The sequence below is a fragment of the Heterocephalus glaber genome, unplaced genomic scaffold (genome assembly GCF_053883595.1).
Source record: "Heterocephalus glaber isolate CG9 unplaced genomic scaffold, H.glaber_assembly_v1.0 deba00000474, whole genome shotgun sequence".
In the NCBI taxonomy this organism is placed as follows: domain Eukaryota; kingdom Metazoa; phylum Chordata; class Mammalia; order Rodentia; family Bathyergidae; genus Heterocephalus; species Heterocephalus glaber.
The window spans coordinates 847,162-864,331 of record NW_028258146.1 but is presented as its reverse complement, the minus strand read 5'-3'; the positions used below and the strand labels follow the sequence as shown (position 1 = coordinate 864,331).

The 17,170-nt window shown below is 38.9% G+C and overlaps 1 protein-coding gene across 7 annotated transcripts in view; it reads right to left on the bottom strand.

Annotated features, from left to right (window-relative positions):
- The window catches only part of LOC110346938 (endogenous retrovirus group K member 7 Gag polyprotein-like), a 194,818-nt gene that overhangs the window by 108,048 nt on the left and 69,600 nt on the right, over positions 1-17,170 (bottom strand). The window lies entirely within an intron of this gene.

The following is a 17,170-nucleotide window of genomic DNA, read 5'->3' as shown; positions in this document are numbered from 1 at the left end:
AAGCTATTGATTTTTGTGTGTTGACCTTGTAACCAGCTACTTGACTGAATTTGGTTATTAAGTCTAGAAGACTTTTGGTGGAGTTCTTGGGTCTTCTATATAGAGTATCATGTCATCTGCAAATAATGACAGTTTGACTTCTTCATTACCTATCTTTATTGCTTTTATTTCTTTCTCTTGTCTAATTGCCATGGCTAATGTTTCCAGAACTATATTGAACAAGAGTGGTGATAGTGGACATCCTTGTCTTGTTCCTGATTTGAGTGTGAAGGATTTCAGTTTTTGACCATTTAGTATGATATTGGCTGTTGGTTTTTCATAGATGGCTTCTATCAGTTTGAGGTAGAGACCATCTAGTCCAATTTTTTGTAGGGTTTTTATCATAAATGCATGTTGGATTTTGTCAAATGCTTTTTCTGCATCTATGGAGATAATCATATGGTTTTTGTCCTTGGCTCTATTGATATAGTGCATTACATTAATTGATTTTCATATATTGAACCATCCCTGCATCCCTGGGATGAATCCCACTTGATCAGGGTGTATGATCTTCTTGATGATCTTCTGCATTCTGTTTGCCATTATCTTATTAAGGATTTTTGCATCTATGTTCATTAGTGAGATTGGCCTATAGTTCTCTTTTTTCAGTTGGGTCTTTCTGTGCTTTGGGGATCAAGGTGATGCTTGCTTCCAGGAATGAATTTGGGAGTATTGCTTCCCTTTCAATTTCATTGAAGAGTTTAAACAGTAGTGGCAGCAGTTCCTGTAAATGTCTTGTAGAATTCAGCAGTGAAGCCATCAGGGACCGGGCTTTTCTTAGTTGATAAGTTTTCAATTACATTTTCAATTTCATTGGTTGATATTGGGTTGTTCAGAATTTTGAGGTCTTCTTCGTTCAACTTTGTTAATTCATATGTATCTAGGAATCTGTCCATTTCTTCTGTGTTGTCCATCTTATTGGCGCATAGGTTCTGGAAGTAGGTATTGATGATCCTCGGATTTCTGCTGGGTCTGTTGTAATTTCACCCTTTTCATTCCTAATTGCATGGATTTGGGCCTTTTCTTTCCTTTTTCTGGCAAGGTTGGCTAAAGGTTTGTCAATTTTGTTGATTCTTTCGAAGAACCAACTCTTGGCTTCATTGATTTTTTTGTATCGTTCTCTTAGTCTCCATTGCATTGATTTCTCCTCTGATCTTTATAATTTCCTCCCTTGTATGAGCTTTGGGGTTGTCCTGCTCTTCTTTTTCTAGAAGCTTGAGGTTCAGCATCAGGTTGTTTAATTGGGCTCATTCTGTTTTCCTAATATGCATATTCACTGCTATGAATTTCCCTCATAAGACTGCTTTCATTGTGTCCCATAGATTCTGATATGTTGTATTGTTATTGTCATTTAATTGAAGGAACTGTCTGATTTCTTCTTTAATTTCCTCTGTGACCCATTGGTTATTCAGAAGTGTGTTGTTCAATTTCCACATATTTATGAAATTTTTTGAGTTTCTTTTGCTATGGATCTCCAATTTCATCACACTATGGTCTGATAATATATAGGGGATAACTTCAATTCCTTTGCACTTACTTAAACATGTTCTATGTGTGAGTATGTGGCCTATTTTTGAAAATGACCCATGTGCAGCTGAGAAGAATGTGTATTCTGATTTTGTGGGGTGGAAGACTCTGTAAACATCTGTTAAGTTCATTTGTTCAAGAGTTCGATTGAGTTCTAGTATTTCATTACTTATTTTTAGTCTAGTTCATCTATCTATTTGTGACAGTGGGGTGTTGAGGTCCCCCACTACAATTGTATTAGTGCATATATGACTTTTCATGTCCGTTAGTATTTATTTTATATAGTTGGGTGCACTAGTGTTTGGTGCATAGGTATTTATGATTGTCATCTCTTCCTCTTGGATTCTTCCCTTTACAAGGATGTAGTGTCCTTCTTCATCTCTCTTAATCAGTGTTGGTTTGAAATCTACTTGATCTGCAAAGAGGATAGCTACTCCTGTTTTTTTCGGGTTCCTGTCTCATGGAGTATTGTTTTCCACCCTTTAACTTTCAGTCTATGAGTTTCCTTTTGAATTAAGTGTGTTTCTTGTATGCAGCATATTGTTGGATTTTGCTTCTTGACCCATTCTGCCAGTCTATTTCTTTTGATTGGTGAATTGAGACCATTAACGTTGATGGTTATAACTGAAACGTATTGACTTGTCATTGCCATGACTTTTTCTTTTTGTTGGGTTCTCCCCCTTTACATTTAATTTCTTGTCATGCCAGATGGGTTCATTCTGCTTTGCTTCCTGGGGTTGTGATCCTCAATGTCTGTTCCTAGGATATTGTGTCAAATTCTTTGGAGTGCTGGTTTGGTATTCACAAAGTTCCTAAGGTGCTCTTTGTCATGAAAGTATCTTATTTCTTCATCCATTTTGAAAGGTAGTTTTGCAGGGTACATCAATCTGGGTTGGAGGCTGTTTTCTTTCAGGGCTTGGAATATGTCACTCCAAGCTCTTCTTGCCTTGATGGTTTGTGTTGAGAAGTCTGCTGTGATTCCAGTGGGCTTTCCTTTGTATGTGATTTGTTTCTTTTCTCTGACTGCTTGGAGAACTTTGTTCTTCTGTTGGGTTTCTGGAATGTTAACAATTATATGCCTATGTGTAGATTTTTTTTCATCAAGGCTATTTGGAGTCCTATATGCCTCACTTATCTGTATGTCAAGCTCTTTTCCCCTGCTTGGGAAGTTTTCTGCCATTATTTCTGTGAAGAGTTTTTTTATGTCATCTCCGCTCTCTCCTGTTTCTTCATTGAGCCCAATCAATCTTATGTTATTCTTCTTTGCATCATCTAGCAGCTGCTGGATTGATTTCTCATGTTCCCTTATAATTTTGAAGCAATTTTTCTTTTCCTGGTCACTAATTACAATCTTATCTTCTATAACTGAAATTCTGTCCTCACATTGGCTCATTCTGCTGTGTAGACTTTCAGTGGAGTTTTTCATGTCCTGGAAATCTATTTGCATCTGTTTTATGGATTCCATTTGTTTCTTATGTTGGGATTCCATCATGTCCCTCAGCTCCTCTCTAGATTTATTAATCATGTCTTGCACTAGGGGCACAATTTCTCCTGTTATCTGAGAAATTATTTCTGATTTCATTTTTTCCAAATCCCCTTTTGTTGCCAGTTTAGTGGGTCCAGGTTGTTGAGTATCAGAATGTTCCATGTTATTTCCCTTTGGGGTTGCTGTAGGTGATCTGGAAGTCTGGTTTTGAGACTTATTTACATGTTTTCTCATTTCAACTGGGGCGGGGGGCTGTTAGCGCCTGCATGGATTACCTCTTCTGAGCTGGGTGAGGTGCGACAGGGGCCGGGAGCAGCAGTAGGGATGGTGACCCAAAAGCCCTTTCCTGTGGGCTGGGAGCAGCCGGAAGGATGGTGGCTGGGAAACCCCTTCCTCTGGGCCAGGAGCAGTGGGACAGAAGGTGGCCCAAAAGCCCTGTCCTCTGGGCTGGGAGCAGCGGGAGGGATGGTGACTGGGAAGCCCCTTCCTCTGGACCAGGAGCAGTGGGACAATGGCTCAGAAGCCCCTACCTCTGGGCCTGGAACAGTGGGGCTCAGTACCTTGGTCTGATGGTCTGGTGTCCTCTGCATCTTTGTAGTGTGGAATCAGGTAGCTGCCTGTCTGCAGTGGGGCGACCCAGCTTCTTCTGCACAACCCAGGACCTCGATAGGGCGTGCACAGACCTGCCTGTCTGTAGAGGGCTGATTCAGCGTGTTCTGTGCGACTCAGGACCTCGGTAGGGCATGGACAGACCTGCTTGTCTGCAGCGGGGTGATTAGGCCTCTTCTGCTTGACTCAGGACCTCAGTAGGGCATGCACAGACCTGCCTGTCTGCAGCAGGCTGATTGAGCCTGTGTTCCACGCGACTGGGACCTCCTTAGGGTGTTGGCCTAAAACTGCTATATAAATTTAATGCAAACACAATTGAAATTCCAGCAGCATACTTCATAGACCTTAAGAAAACAATCCAAACATTCATTTGGAACTAGAAGAGACCTATGACAGCAAAAGCAATTCTAGGCAACAGAGACATAGCAGTGGGTATCACAACCCCCAACTTGAAACTATACTGCAAAGCTACTGTGATAAAAACATGGTATTGTCAAAGAAACAGACCTGAGGACCAGTGGAACAGATTAGAAGATGCAGAAACAACTCCAGGCATACTCAGGCACCTCATCTTCGACGAAGGAGCCAAACACCCTCACTGGAGGAAAGATAGTCTCTTTAATAAATGGTGCTGGAGAAATTGGGTTTCAACTTGCTAAAGATTAAAATTAGACCTAAATTAGACCATACACTAAACTAAAATTAAAATGGATTAAAGATCTAAATATTACAATAGAAACGCTGAACCGGCTGGAACCAAGGTTAGGTAGAACCCTTGAAGGCATTGGTGTAGGAAAAGATTTTATGAACAAAACCTCAGTTGCCCATGAACTAGCACAAACAATCAACAAGTGGGATCTCTTCTTATTAAAAAGCTTCTGCACAGCAAGAGAAATCACCAGCAGTGTGCAGAGGCAACTTACAATGTGGGAAAAAATTTTTCACCTGCTGTTCCACAGACAAAGGTCTACTATCTAGAGTCCATAACGAACTTAAAAAAATCAAACCACTCAAATTTAAAGACCCAATCCAAAAATGGGCATCTGAAATGAACAGACATTCCTCAGACAAAGAAATAGAAATAGCAAATAAACACATGAAAAAATGTTCAACATCACTGGTCATTCTTGAGATGCAACTGAAAACAATGCTGAGATTCCACCTCACCCCAAAAAGAATGGCTGCTATCATGAAATCAAACAATAACAAATGCTGGCGAGGCTGTGGGGAGAAAGGAACCCTTCTCCTCTGTTGGTGGGAGTGCAGACTGGTTCAATCACTGTGGAAATCAGTATGGAGATACCTCAAAGAACTAGGACTAGAAGTCTCATTTGACCCCACTATTCCCCTGCTGGGTATCTTCCCTAAAGAATTAAAAGAATCATACCACAGTGATATATATGTACCCATGTTCACAGCAGCACAATTTGTAATAGCTCAAACTTGGAAGCAGCCTAATTGCCCATCTACTGGAGACTGGATAAAGAAAATGTGGATTTTTTTATAAAATGCAGTACTAGTCAGCCATAAAAAATGAGAAACTAGAGACATTTACTGCTAAGTGGATGCACATTGAGGCAATACTCTTAAGTGAAATAAATAGGACACAGATATGTAAATACCAAATAGTTTCTCTAGTGTGAGAAACTGAAAGTATAAATAAGGACTAAAAGGTATAATAGATAATGTGAAATAGGAAGAAAAGGGGCAAAGGGAAAGGGGAAGTGGAGGGGTAGGGGAAAAGAAAGAAATGAATGGAAGTAATATGAGAAAATGAAAAAATGGAAACAAAGTCTTTGTAAATAGGGAGGGATGGAGGGGTTGAAGTGAGGCCAGGAGAATGGGGAAAAAAATAAGAACCAAGAGAGATTATATAAAGGTGCAAATTTCCAATGATGAATGTCATTATATTGTATACCTAAAATGTACCAATAAAATTAATTTTTGAAAAATTAAAAAACAAAATATTTTTACACCTCATTTTGTCTCACAGGCATGAAGAGTAAATACTTTCCAGAAAAACAAATTCCTCCTCTCTGAAGCACCAATAGTGTTAGCATTTCTCATCCAAAATTACTCTGTGGTCATCAGCACATGTATTTGGTTTAGGAAATAATGACTTCAATCACCAAGTATATTTCTTGGGGAAATAAACCTAAGAAAATGCATTATTCCCCAACAGACTCCAAGAGCATTGGCTTACTGCCCAGTTAGCTTACATGAATGAACATTATTTTGTGACCATTGTCTAAACTCCTAACCCGGGTCAAGAGTTCTACATCCAATCTCAGACACAAAGTGCTATTAGTTTGTACTAACTCATGTCCAAATCCTGACTAAACAATAATATTTTTATGGCTATCATTTGACCTTTTGTTCCCGTTATAAATTTCTTGATTATTGTTATCCAGCCCTCAATTTTCTTGTTCCTCGAAGTACTGTTCATTTACCAAAAGTATGAATCTAACTGGGAATTTTCCAGAAATGCAGTATCTCACTACCTGAATCAGAATCTGCTTTTGGACAAGACTCAAGGTGACATGCATGCAGGGGACAGTTTTAGAAGATTTGCTCTACACTGCAGTACTGGTTCTCCACATCAGCATGCAACAGGGTAATCTGGAGGAAAAAGAAGACAAGCCACAAGTGACATTTTGATGCAGCCTCTCTGATGCAGCTGTATTGATCCTGAATTTGATAAATCTTGAAAAAAATCTTCTTTGACTTTCAAAACAGACATTCTAAATTTGCCTTGGCCATAGTTCTCCAGTCAACCTGAGTCCATCTTTGGAATTCACACAGTCCCTTAGCCCTAAGGTCATGGAACAAGGGATATGGACAGAGAGGATGGTATGCCTATTGACTTTAGACATGTAAGACTTTCTAAGACACACAGTTCTCAAATATTGCTGTGACTGTTTTTATGTAAAGTCTGTGATCTACAGTCTCCCCACATCAGCTGAATCAAAATTTCTTGTCACACTAAATATAGAAGAAATATATTACGGAGAATCATGGCTTTGCTCTGCCTTTGTGAGCTTGAAACATGTGTGTCCTCTGTAGTTAAGTGAGTGTGTGTCTTAGCTTAGGTTGCAAAGTCCTTGACTGGGACTAAGAGTCTAAGCAGTGGTCACAAAATGGGTTTTATCCATGTGAGTTGACTGCAGAGTGAGCCACCAGCCTCGATCCTATTAAGATTAATCTCTAAAGAAGTCAAATTGTCATTATTTGCAGAAGACATGATATTCTATATAGAAGACCCCAAGAACTCCACCAAAAGTCTTCTAGACTTAATAACCAAATTCAGTCAAGTAGATGGATACAAGATCAACACACAAAAATCAATAGCTTTTGTCTACACAAACAACAGACTCACTGAGAGAGAACTAGGGCAAACAATTCCTTTCACAATATCACCCAAAAAACTGAAATACCTAGGAATCAATCTAACAAAAGAAATCAAAGACCTCTTCTCTGAAAACTATAGCACTTTGAAAAAAGATATTGAAGCAGATATAAGAAAATGGAAAGACATCCCTTGCTCCTGGGTAGGAAGGATCAACATAGTGAAAATGGCCATACTTCCAAAATTGCTATATAGATTCAATGCAATCCCAATTGAAATCCCAGCAGCATACTTCATAGAATTTGAGAAAACAATCAAAAAATTCATCTGGAACAAGAAGAGACCCAGAATAGCAAAAGCAATTCTAGGTAACAGAGACATGGCAAGGGGTATTACAACCCCCAACTTGAAACTATACTACAAAGCTACTGTCATAAAAACAGCATGGTACTGGCAAAGAATCAGCCCTGAAGACCCATGGAACAGATTAGAAGATGCAGAAATAACTTCAGACACACTCAGCCACCTCATCTTCAACAACGGAGCCAAACACCCTTGCTGGAGGAAAGATAGCCTCTTTAATAAATGGTGCTGGAAAAATTGGATTTCAACTTATCAAAGACTAAAACTAGAACTATATCTCTCACCATGCACTAATGTAAAATTGAAATGGATTAAAGATCTAAATATAAAAACAGAAACGCGGAATCGGCTGGAACAGAGGTTAGGTAGAAGTCTTGAAGACATTGGGATAGGAAAAGACTTTATGAACAAAACCTCAGTTGCCCATGAACTAGCACAAACAATCAACAAGTGGGATCTCTTTTTACTAAAATGCTTCTGGACAGCAAGAGAAACCACCAGCAGTGTGAAGAGACAACCCACAATGTGGGAAAAAATCTTCACCAGCCTTCCCTCAGACTAAGGTCTACTATCTCGAATCTATAAAGAACTTTTAAAAAATCAGACCTCCCAAATTTAAAGACCCAATCCAAAAATGGGCATCTGAAATGAACAGACAGTCCTCACAGAAAGAAGTAGACATGGCAAATAAACCTATGAAAAAATGTTCAACATCATTGGTCATTCAAGAAATGCAAATGAAAACAACACTGAGATTCCACCTCACTCCAGAAAGAATGGCTGCTATTATGAAATCAACCAACAACATATGCTGGCGGGGCTGTGGGGAAAGAAGAACCCTGCTCCACTGCTGGTGGGAGTGTAGACTGGTGCAACCACTGTGGAAATCAGTATGAGGTACCTCAAAGGACTAGGACTGGAAGTCCCATTTGACCCCACTATTCCACTGCTGGGAATCTTCTCCAAAGAATTAAAAGAATCATACCATAGTGATATAATATGTGCACCCATGTTCATAGCAGCATAGTTTGTAATAGCTAAAACTTGGAAACAGCCCAAATGCCCATCAACTGGAGACTGGATCAAGAAAATGTGTTTTTTTCTATAAAATGGAGTACTACTCAGCCATCAAAAACAAGAAATTAGAGACATTTATTGATAAATAGATGCACATTGAGGTGATGCTCTTAAGTGAAATAAACAGAACACACACGTGTAAATACCAAATAGTTTCTCTAATGTGAGAAACTGAATGTGTAAATAAGGACTAAAAGGTATAATAGACAATGTGAAATAAAGCAAAGGGGAAGGGGAAGTGGGAAGGGGAGGGGAAAGGAAAGAAGGAAATGGAATTAATATGAGAAAATGAAAAAATGGAAACAAAGTCTTTGTAATAGGGAAGGATGGAGGGGTTGAAGGGAGGGCAGGGGAAGGGGGAAAAAATAAGAACCAAGAGAGTATGTAAAGGTGCATATCTCCAATGAATGTCATTATATTGTACACCTAAAATGTACCAATAAAAGAATATACAAAAAAAAGATTAATCTCTAATGAGCCCATCCAACTTGGTAGAAGGAAACATGACTATGGGGGACAAGGACTATATACATGGCTGAATAATTTGTGGGGAATTTCCCTCTTTAAAAAAAAGAAAGAAACTGCACTACATGGTATTAACAGAAACTGAAGTCCATGTTTTATCTCAGCCACTCCAACTAGATGTTAAAATATGCTGAAAGGGGAGGGAAAGAACATGTAAAACATTACTGCTTGAAGTATGACCCTGTAGGTTTTCAAAACCAGTTTTTCCAGAAGCCTAACTGATTGGCACAGTCTCAAGTCTCTGTAGGTAATTTATAGTCCTGGGATAAATTGATAGCTTTGCCAAGAAGTGGCACATGCAATTCTTTCCATTTTTAAGAAGAGTCTTGGAACTTTTCCTATATGGAATCCCACGAAGAACTTAGAGAAACATCCGTACCATGAGAGAGATCCTCACTTTTCTGGAGAAAGGGGAGCATTCAATGTAGGAGACATCAAACATTCCTCTCTTCCCTTTTACCTGAAAGTCCCTGGGTTTCCACATCCTTGTGGTCATGGCTGCTCTTGAAAGAGAGACTGCAGTAGTTAGTGTGCTCTGTGGGTGTATGTACTCTCTAGGAATTCCAGAGACAAGAACAACTCAAAAACCAGGATGTAAGAAGCACAAAAGCAGCATTTGTCCTTAATAAACTGGAAGATAAGTACTTTAGAGAAGAGCTTGCTAGAGAAGCAGCTTTGTTCTGCTCTTCTTTGTTCTGTTCTTCTTTGTTTTCTAATGCCTTAAAAATACCCCCAAGAGTAAAGAATATCATCCTTAGACAATATCCTTAGATTCTTTTTGGCTTCTCTTCTTTGTGGGTCACTGGAATCATCACAAAAGATGATTTGTGATCAGCCAATCACTGATTTAGATGACTGCAACTTATTTTGCATTGTTTGATTTCTCTCAGGATACAAACTTGTGGCTCTGACTAGATTGCACGTGTACAACATGGTCATGAACTCTTGTCACTGGGGCAAACCAAGGAGTTTTCAGACAATTAAAAGAGAGTGGTATCAGTGCCAAGTTCAAATTTACATGGTGTCCCCTCTGGTTCTCAGTCAGGGAACCAAAGATGTCACATCCTGGGGATGAGCACTGCTGCTCTGCTGTCTGAACAGCCCACCGGATCATAAAGTCAGCCCCAATAATAAATTAGAGAGACAATGTGTTACTAAAGGGCGACGCTTTATTTGTAAAGAGGAAAAAGAAGGGAAGAGAAAGAAGAAGATAGCTACCCTGAGAAGGAAGAATCAGGGTAGGAGACTCCAGAAAGATGGGGGCCTGTGGTTCTTTGTTCTCCACTTCTATTAACTCCACTGAGTTAGTAAGGAGGCATGTGGATGTCTACTGTACTCCATAATTATATGATGAATATAGTGGTGATGAATATATATAATATAACATTTATTATATATATTATATATATATATATAAAATCTTTCCCCAAAGTTAGTCAGCACCCTACCCCCCTCCTGCTTCTGCTTCTACATCCCTGGATCATCTATAGAAGTGGGGAGGAATGGTTGCTTCAGCTTCTTGGTTTCCTGCATTTGGCCTTCTCTGTACTCTGCCTGTCAGCTCTTTCTCTCTCTCTGGTGCACTACAATACCACCTGTGCTAACTCGGTGCCTTCTCCATATCTGAGTCTTCTCTTTCTCTACCCTCATCCTTGACCTATTTCCCTAAGTAAGTTTTAACTCCTTCTGGTCCGAGTTAGCTAGAAAACTGCTTAGGCACTTACCCTACTCTATCTCCCTACCTGCAGGGCCTTTTCTCTACAACAGGATGCTTATGAAACACAGAGATCTAAGATAACTGGGAAAATCTTTTAGGTGTAGACTTAAAAATAATGAGTCACCTAGGAAATCAAGAAGAGAAAATATTCTAAAGGAAGGGCAGAGCCTATATAAAGATAAAGAAAAGAGAAAAGACTGAATCACAGACAAGCACTCAATGTGCCTGGAGAAAAAGGCATGTGAAAAGGTGAGAGGTGAAGAGATGCAGGTATGTAAAAGACAACATAAAGCCAAAGGGTGTTTAAATCTGTTGGAAGACAGAATGGGTAGAACTCTTGAGGACACAGGGTTAGGCAAAGACTTCATGAACAAAACCTGATTGCACAGGGAAATAATACAAAGAATCAACAACTGGGATCTCATCCTATTAAAAAGGTTTGTGCACCAAAAGAAATCACCAACAGTGTGAAGAGACAACCCACAGAGTGGGAAAATATACAGAATATACAAAGAATTGAAAAAAATCAGACGCCCCAAATTTAAAGACCGAATCCAAAAAAAGGACATCTAAAATGATCTCAGATGAAGAAGTACAAACAGAAAATAAATATATGAAAAAATGTTTTACATCATTGGTCAATCAAGAGATGCAAATTAAAACAACACTGAGATTCCATCTCACTCCAGAAAGAAAGGCTAATATCAAGAAAACAACCAGCAACAAATGCTGATGGGATGTGAAGAAAAAGGAACCCTTCTCCACTGTTGATAGGAGTGCAGCCTCGTGCAACCACTGTATTCTCCTCAAAAGACTAGGATTACAGGCCCTATTTGACCAAGCTATTCCCCTTCTGGGTATCCACCTGAAAGAATTAAAAGCTTCATAACACAGTGATATATGTGCACCCGTTTATAGTGACACAGTTTGTAATAGCAAAATCTTGGAAACAGCCCAAATACCAATCAACCAAAGAATGGATAAAAAGATGTGGGTTTCTTTATATACAATGAAGTACTACTCAGCCATAAAGAAAGATAAACTTGAGACATTTATACTTAAATGGATGCACCTTGAAACTCTACTCTTAAATGAAATAAATTGGACACATGTGTAAATGTCACATTGTCTCTCTGATGTGAGAAACTGAAAGTATAAATAAGGACCAAAATGTATAATAGATAATGTGAAATAGGAAGAAATTGTTCAAAAGGAAAGGGGAACTACGAAGGGAGGAAAGAAAAAAAGGGAAAAGGAAAAAAAATGAAAAAAGAAGGGAAAAATGGAAACAAAGCTTTTGTAAATAAGGAGGGGAAGAGGGGTTGAAGGGAGGGCAGGGGACTGGGGGCAAAAAAGAGAAATCAAGGTATACCATGTACAGGTACAAATTCATTATGATGAGTGTGATATATATATATATACACACACACACACACACACACACACACACACACATATATAAATTGTACCAGTAAAATTAATTTTTTCAAAGTCAAAGAGTGTTGCAAGTCAAGCTAAAGAGTTTGGGTCTTGGCCGGGGATTTAGCTCAGTGGTTCCAGCGCTTGCCTTGCAAGCAAAAGGTCCCAAGTTCAATCCCCCGTACAAACAAAAAGAGTATGGGTCTCACCACAAAGCCTCTGGAGCACGGAAAGCATTTGACAGGACCAAATTCACCTTTCAACTCCACAAACAGTTTGTACTAGCAGAAAGTGACACTGGAGACAAAGGAGCAGCAAGAGGGTCCTTGTGTCCATCCAAAAAGAAGGACAGTGATTAAGGAGAGAGGGGAAGGCAGGATGAGTGTGGATTCCTGGGGCATTTTGTATTGTTTAGGGGTAGCCAGGCCCTCCCTAGTTCCCTTGAGCTCAGCCCAACCTCATGCTTACCAGAGAACAGCCCCAATGCAGCAGGCAAGCCCAGGCGGACACTGGCTTTAGGGATGGCAGCCTAACTGGCTCCCGTCCTCAGGTCCTCAGGAATCCCAGTGTAAGCCATAACCCCTCTCTTTGAGGCATCTGGCTACAGTGTTGGCTTGGTGTCAAGTTCCCTATAAACCAGGAAAACAGCAGCCACTTGGCCACTTGGCCCCTTCTGACCATGACACTAACCCCACAACTCTTACCTCAGTGGAATGGAAGAGAGCAGAGAAAAGTCTCAGTCTCAGCAACCTCAAGGGTGGTGGGCATTTCCCCTCGAAGTGCTTAGAATTTAATCCCCTACCCTTGTGCCTCCAAAGAAGGGCCTTTCAGTCCAGAGATCTTCATCATCCAAAGCAAAAAGATTTGGGGCATCTGTAGAACAGCTGTTCAAAGTCAAATCCTATAAGCTGAGAGGGACATGTGCTGTTCATCAACACCATGTGTTTCTTAGACAGCCGTGTTCAGCCTTGCTCCCCCCACTGCCCTCCACTCCCAGCACCACCCATGTGTAGACAAGTGTTTCAGGATCAGCAGGAGATTGTAATAGAAATAAAAGACATGTCCCCATCCTAGAAAATGTATCATCTCATTGGGAGAAGTAGAACATTCACAGATGTACAAGATGGCTTAAAAACATATTTACAGAGAAATATAACCAGAAGCATAAGCGGGGAAAACCACTTCCTGAGTGGAAACGTACCATCACAGCATGCACACAGAGAACACAGGCGAAGGGAACTCCCCTCTCCAATTTGAGCACTTGTTTTTGTTTAGAGCCTACCTTGTTCTAGAAAAGTTTTCAGAAAATTGACAAGAATAAATTTATGGAAGTAAAGACTAGAACTTTTTTAAAGTAAACTAGAACCAAGGGAAAAAGAACACAAAAAAGCCAAATATAAATCAACCTATATTTTAAGGTTATGCTTCAGATTTAGGTCTTACTTTGTTTGAGAAAAATAAAAGCACAATTTGTTATGTAATTCTCATGATCTGGCATTGGGGGGCAATGAATTTTAAGTATTTGGTTGATCAAAGGGTAGTCCTTGGGATGTCAGCCTTTGTATCAAGGGAAAGCAAGCTAGATATGAAAACCTCAAGCCAATTCTAAACCTACTGCTACAGTTTAGATCTAAAATTTCCCCCCAAAAGTCTCATGTGTTTGGGAGGTGATTCCATCATGGGAATGCTATATTGATAAAGTGAGCAGATTTGTCCACTGATAAGTTTAATAGCTGAGTAAGCTGTTAGGAAATGGGCCTGGTTGGAGGTAGATCACTGGGGGTGTGATCTGGAAGGATGGACTCTTGTCTTCGGTTCCCTCTTCTATCTCCCTGTCTTCTTTCTGACTGCCTTGAGTTGAGCAGCTTCCCTCCTCAATGCCCCTCTCCCATGCCATTTCTACCCTGGATCCCCATGAACTGAATCCTCTGAAAAGTAAGCCAAAATAGTCTCCCCTCTTTTATACTGCAGGTGCTAAGTAATATTTTCCCAGAAACAAGAAAGTACAGGAAAGTGACAAACATGCCTACTAAGTAAGAATCTATATTTTGTGAAGAGTCCAGGTCATTCCTGTGCACATCAGTGTCTGAGAAACACTGTTCTAAAAGTCGTCCTGTACCTGGAATTTCAGATAGGAGATCTTGAGTGATAAAAAAGACAGTTTATCCACTGGATTTTTAAGACAAATGTAGCAAATAACTGAATATGTCCGTTTCTTACAATTTTTGAAATGACAAGGGATATAATAATAAAATTAACCTAATGCAAAGAGACATGACACCGAAAGCACAATTCATGAGAAAAAAAATTGGGGTAAATTGGAATTCTTAAAATTTAAAACTTTTACTCTATAAAAGACCCGCTGAGAGCATGAAAGACATGCTGCAGTCTGGAATAAAATATTTGAAAACAATATACCTAACAAAAGACTAATACTTAGAATATATAAAGAATCCTTAAAACTCAACAGTAAAAAAAAAAAAACAATTAGAAAATCACCAAAAGATATGAACAAATATTCACCAAAGGGGCAATACAGAAGGCAAATAAATAAGAGCATGAAAGGATAAATTTTAATTTCATAATCTATTGAGGAAATGCAAATTAAAATCACAATGATATAACACTACATGGTTATTTTTTTTTAAACTAAAATAAAAAATGATTATACCAAATGCCAGGAGGATGTGGAAAATATCCCCACTGCTGGTGGGAAAGAAAAAATGTTACAGCCACTTAGGGAAATAGTTTGGCGGTTTTTTATCAAAGTTAATATGCAACTACCATACAACCCAGCACTCACAATGCTGGGCATGTGTCCCAAAAAAATGAACACTTGCATTCACACAAGAACTTGTACACAATTGTTCACAGCAGTTTTTTGCATAGCTGTCAAAAAGTGGAAACAACCCAAATATCCTTTACTGGAGGAATGGCTAAATAAACTCCAGTATTTGTACAACGTGAAACTATTTAATGAAAGAAAGAGGAGGGGGATTATTGATATACACAAAAACTTGGATGAATTTCAAGGGTATGTTATGGTTTAGATTTAAATGTCTCCCAAAAGTCTCCCATATTCAGAGGTGGGGCTTTTGGAAGATGACTGTATCATGAAGACTATAAGCTCCTCTGTGGATTCATACTTGGATGAACTCACAATTTGATGGCATTATTGGAAGATAATGAAAGTTTTGGATATAGGGCCTAGGTAAAGGGTCATGTGGCCTAACCTTGGAGATTATATGCCCCCATGCCCTTTTCCCTCTGGTTCTTTTCCTTTCTTTCTGCTTCCTGTTTGCTATGAGGAGAGCAGCTTTCCTCTGCCATCCCCTTCCACCACGATGTTTCTGCTTTGCCACAGGCCTAAAAATAATGGAGCTGACCATGGACTGAAACGTTAAACTATGAGCCAAAATAAAAATTGAAATTGTTTTTCTCAAGTATTTTGATACAGAAATGAAAAGCTAATAAGGCATCATACTTAATAAAAAAACCTCAAAAATTACATCCTATTTGTTTTCATGTATTATATTAACATTCTCAAAAGGACGGAACTATAAAGATGGAGGACACACTTGCAGATGTGACTTTAAAGAGACAGTACAAGGCAGTTCCTTTTTAGTGATAGTTCTGTAAACACACACACATATACAACTGATCTCACGTAAAAATTGGTGAAAGCTGACAAACAACTGATCTCACGTAAAAATTGGTGAAAACTGAATAAGCTCCTTAGTGTAATTAGCAGTACTGTACCACTGTCAATCTTCTGTTTTGCTGCTACATTGTAGTCATAAAAATATTACCATTGAGGGAATCTTGGTAATTAGTTCATGGGACTTTCTATTTTTTGCAATTTCCTATGAATTCCTAATTATTTCATAATTAAATTACCCAAAGAAACTAAGTGTAAAATTAATTAGGCTAAAAACCAAGATAATATTACTTAAAGCTACTGTTAAATTTGTAAACCAGCCTTCAAGAAAAACGACAGCAATGAGCCACCCTGATTCTTAGCCTCTGCCAACTTCCACGATTTAAATATTCTCACTAGTTGGTGGGTGACTAATTTGAGGCTACAACTGGGATAAATACTGTTTCTCAGATCTTCTGAATATGTAATAGTTGGCTCTCAGAATCCAGTGTAAGCCATATCTAGAGCACCATTGCCATGTGAATAGTAGCTATGATCCTTGGACCTCCTACATCAAACTCATCTGGTAGAATTATTAGAAATTACATTCCTGAGCTCCAGAACAGAACTACTGAGTCAGAATCCTAAAGAGAATGTGTTTTTATAACAAGTTCTTAAGATTGTCTTTGTAATCATCAAAAGTTGAGCACCACTAATCTGGAGATCAGATAGCAAGCATAGCTCCCCTGCAATCTTGCCATGAGAAGCATCAAGAACTAGATAGAGCATAAAATCCCCTCCCTCTATATTCAAAGGAGTAGGAGAAAGGGCTGGGGATTTAGCTCCGTGGTTCTGCCGCCTGCCCTACAAGGATGCGAGTTCGATCACCGGTACCAAAAAAAAAAAGGAGTAGAAGGAGCCTTGGAATTCAATGTGAGATTTTGTTACCAATCAGTAAAAGGAGGCAATCAGAGGCTGACTGCTCTGGAGGTTGCTCTGAACCCCTAAAAATTCATCACTCTTTCAGAAGTGGACTCTTGCCTCTCACAAGAGCTTCACTGCTCTACCTATTTAATCCTGCTAAGAAAAATCAGGATTAGATTAAACTATTACTGATAAAACCGTCTAATATTTATTTTCATTATTTTTATTCTTTTACTGAAATAATTGTATGTACATTTATGGGGTACAATATTATGATTTGATCTATGTATGCGTTTTAGAAAGATTCAAGCAAGCTAACTGATATATCCATCATCTCACCAATTTGTCATATTTTGTCCTGAGAATACTAAAAATCTATGTTAGCAATAGACAATACATTTTTAAAATATGAAACATAAATCTCTATGTACATTTATAGTTTTGTATTATACGCTTGGATTTTACTCATGAAAATATGAATATATTATATATTATATATAA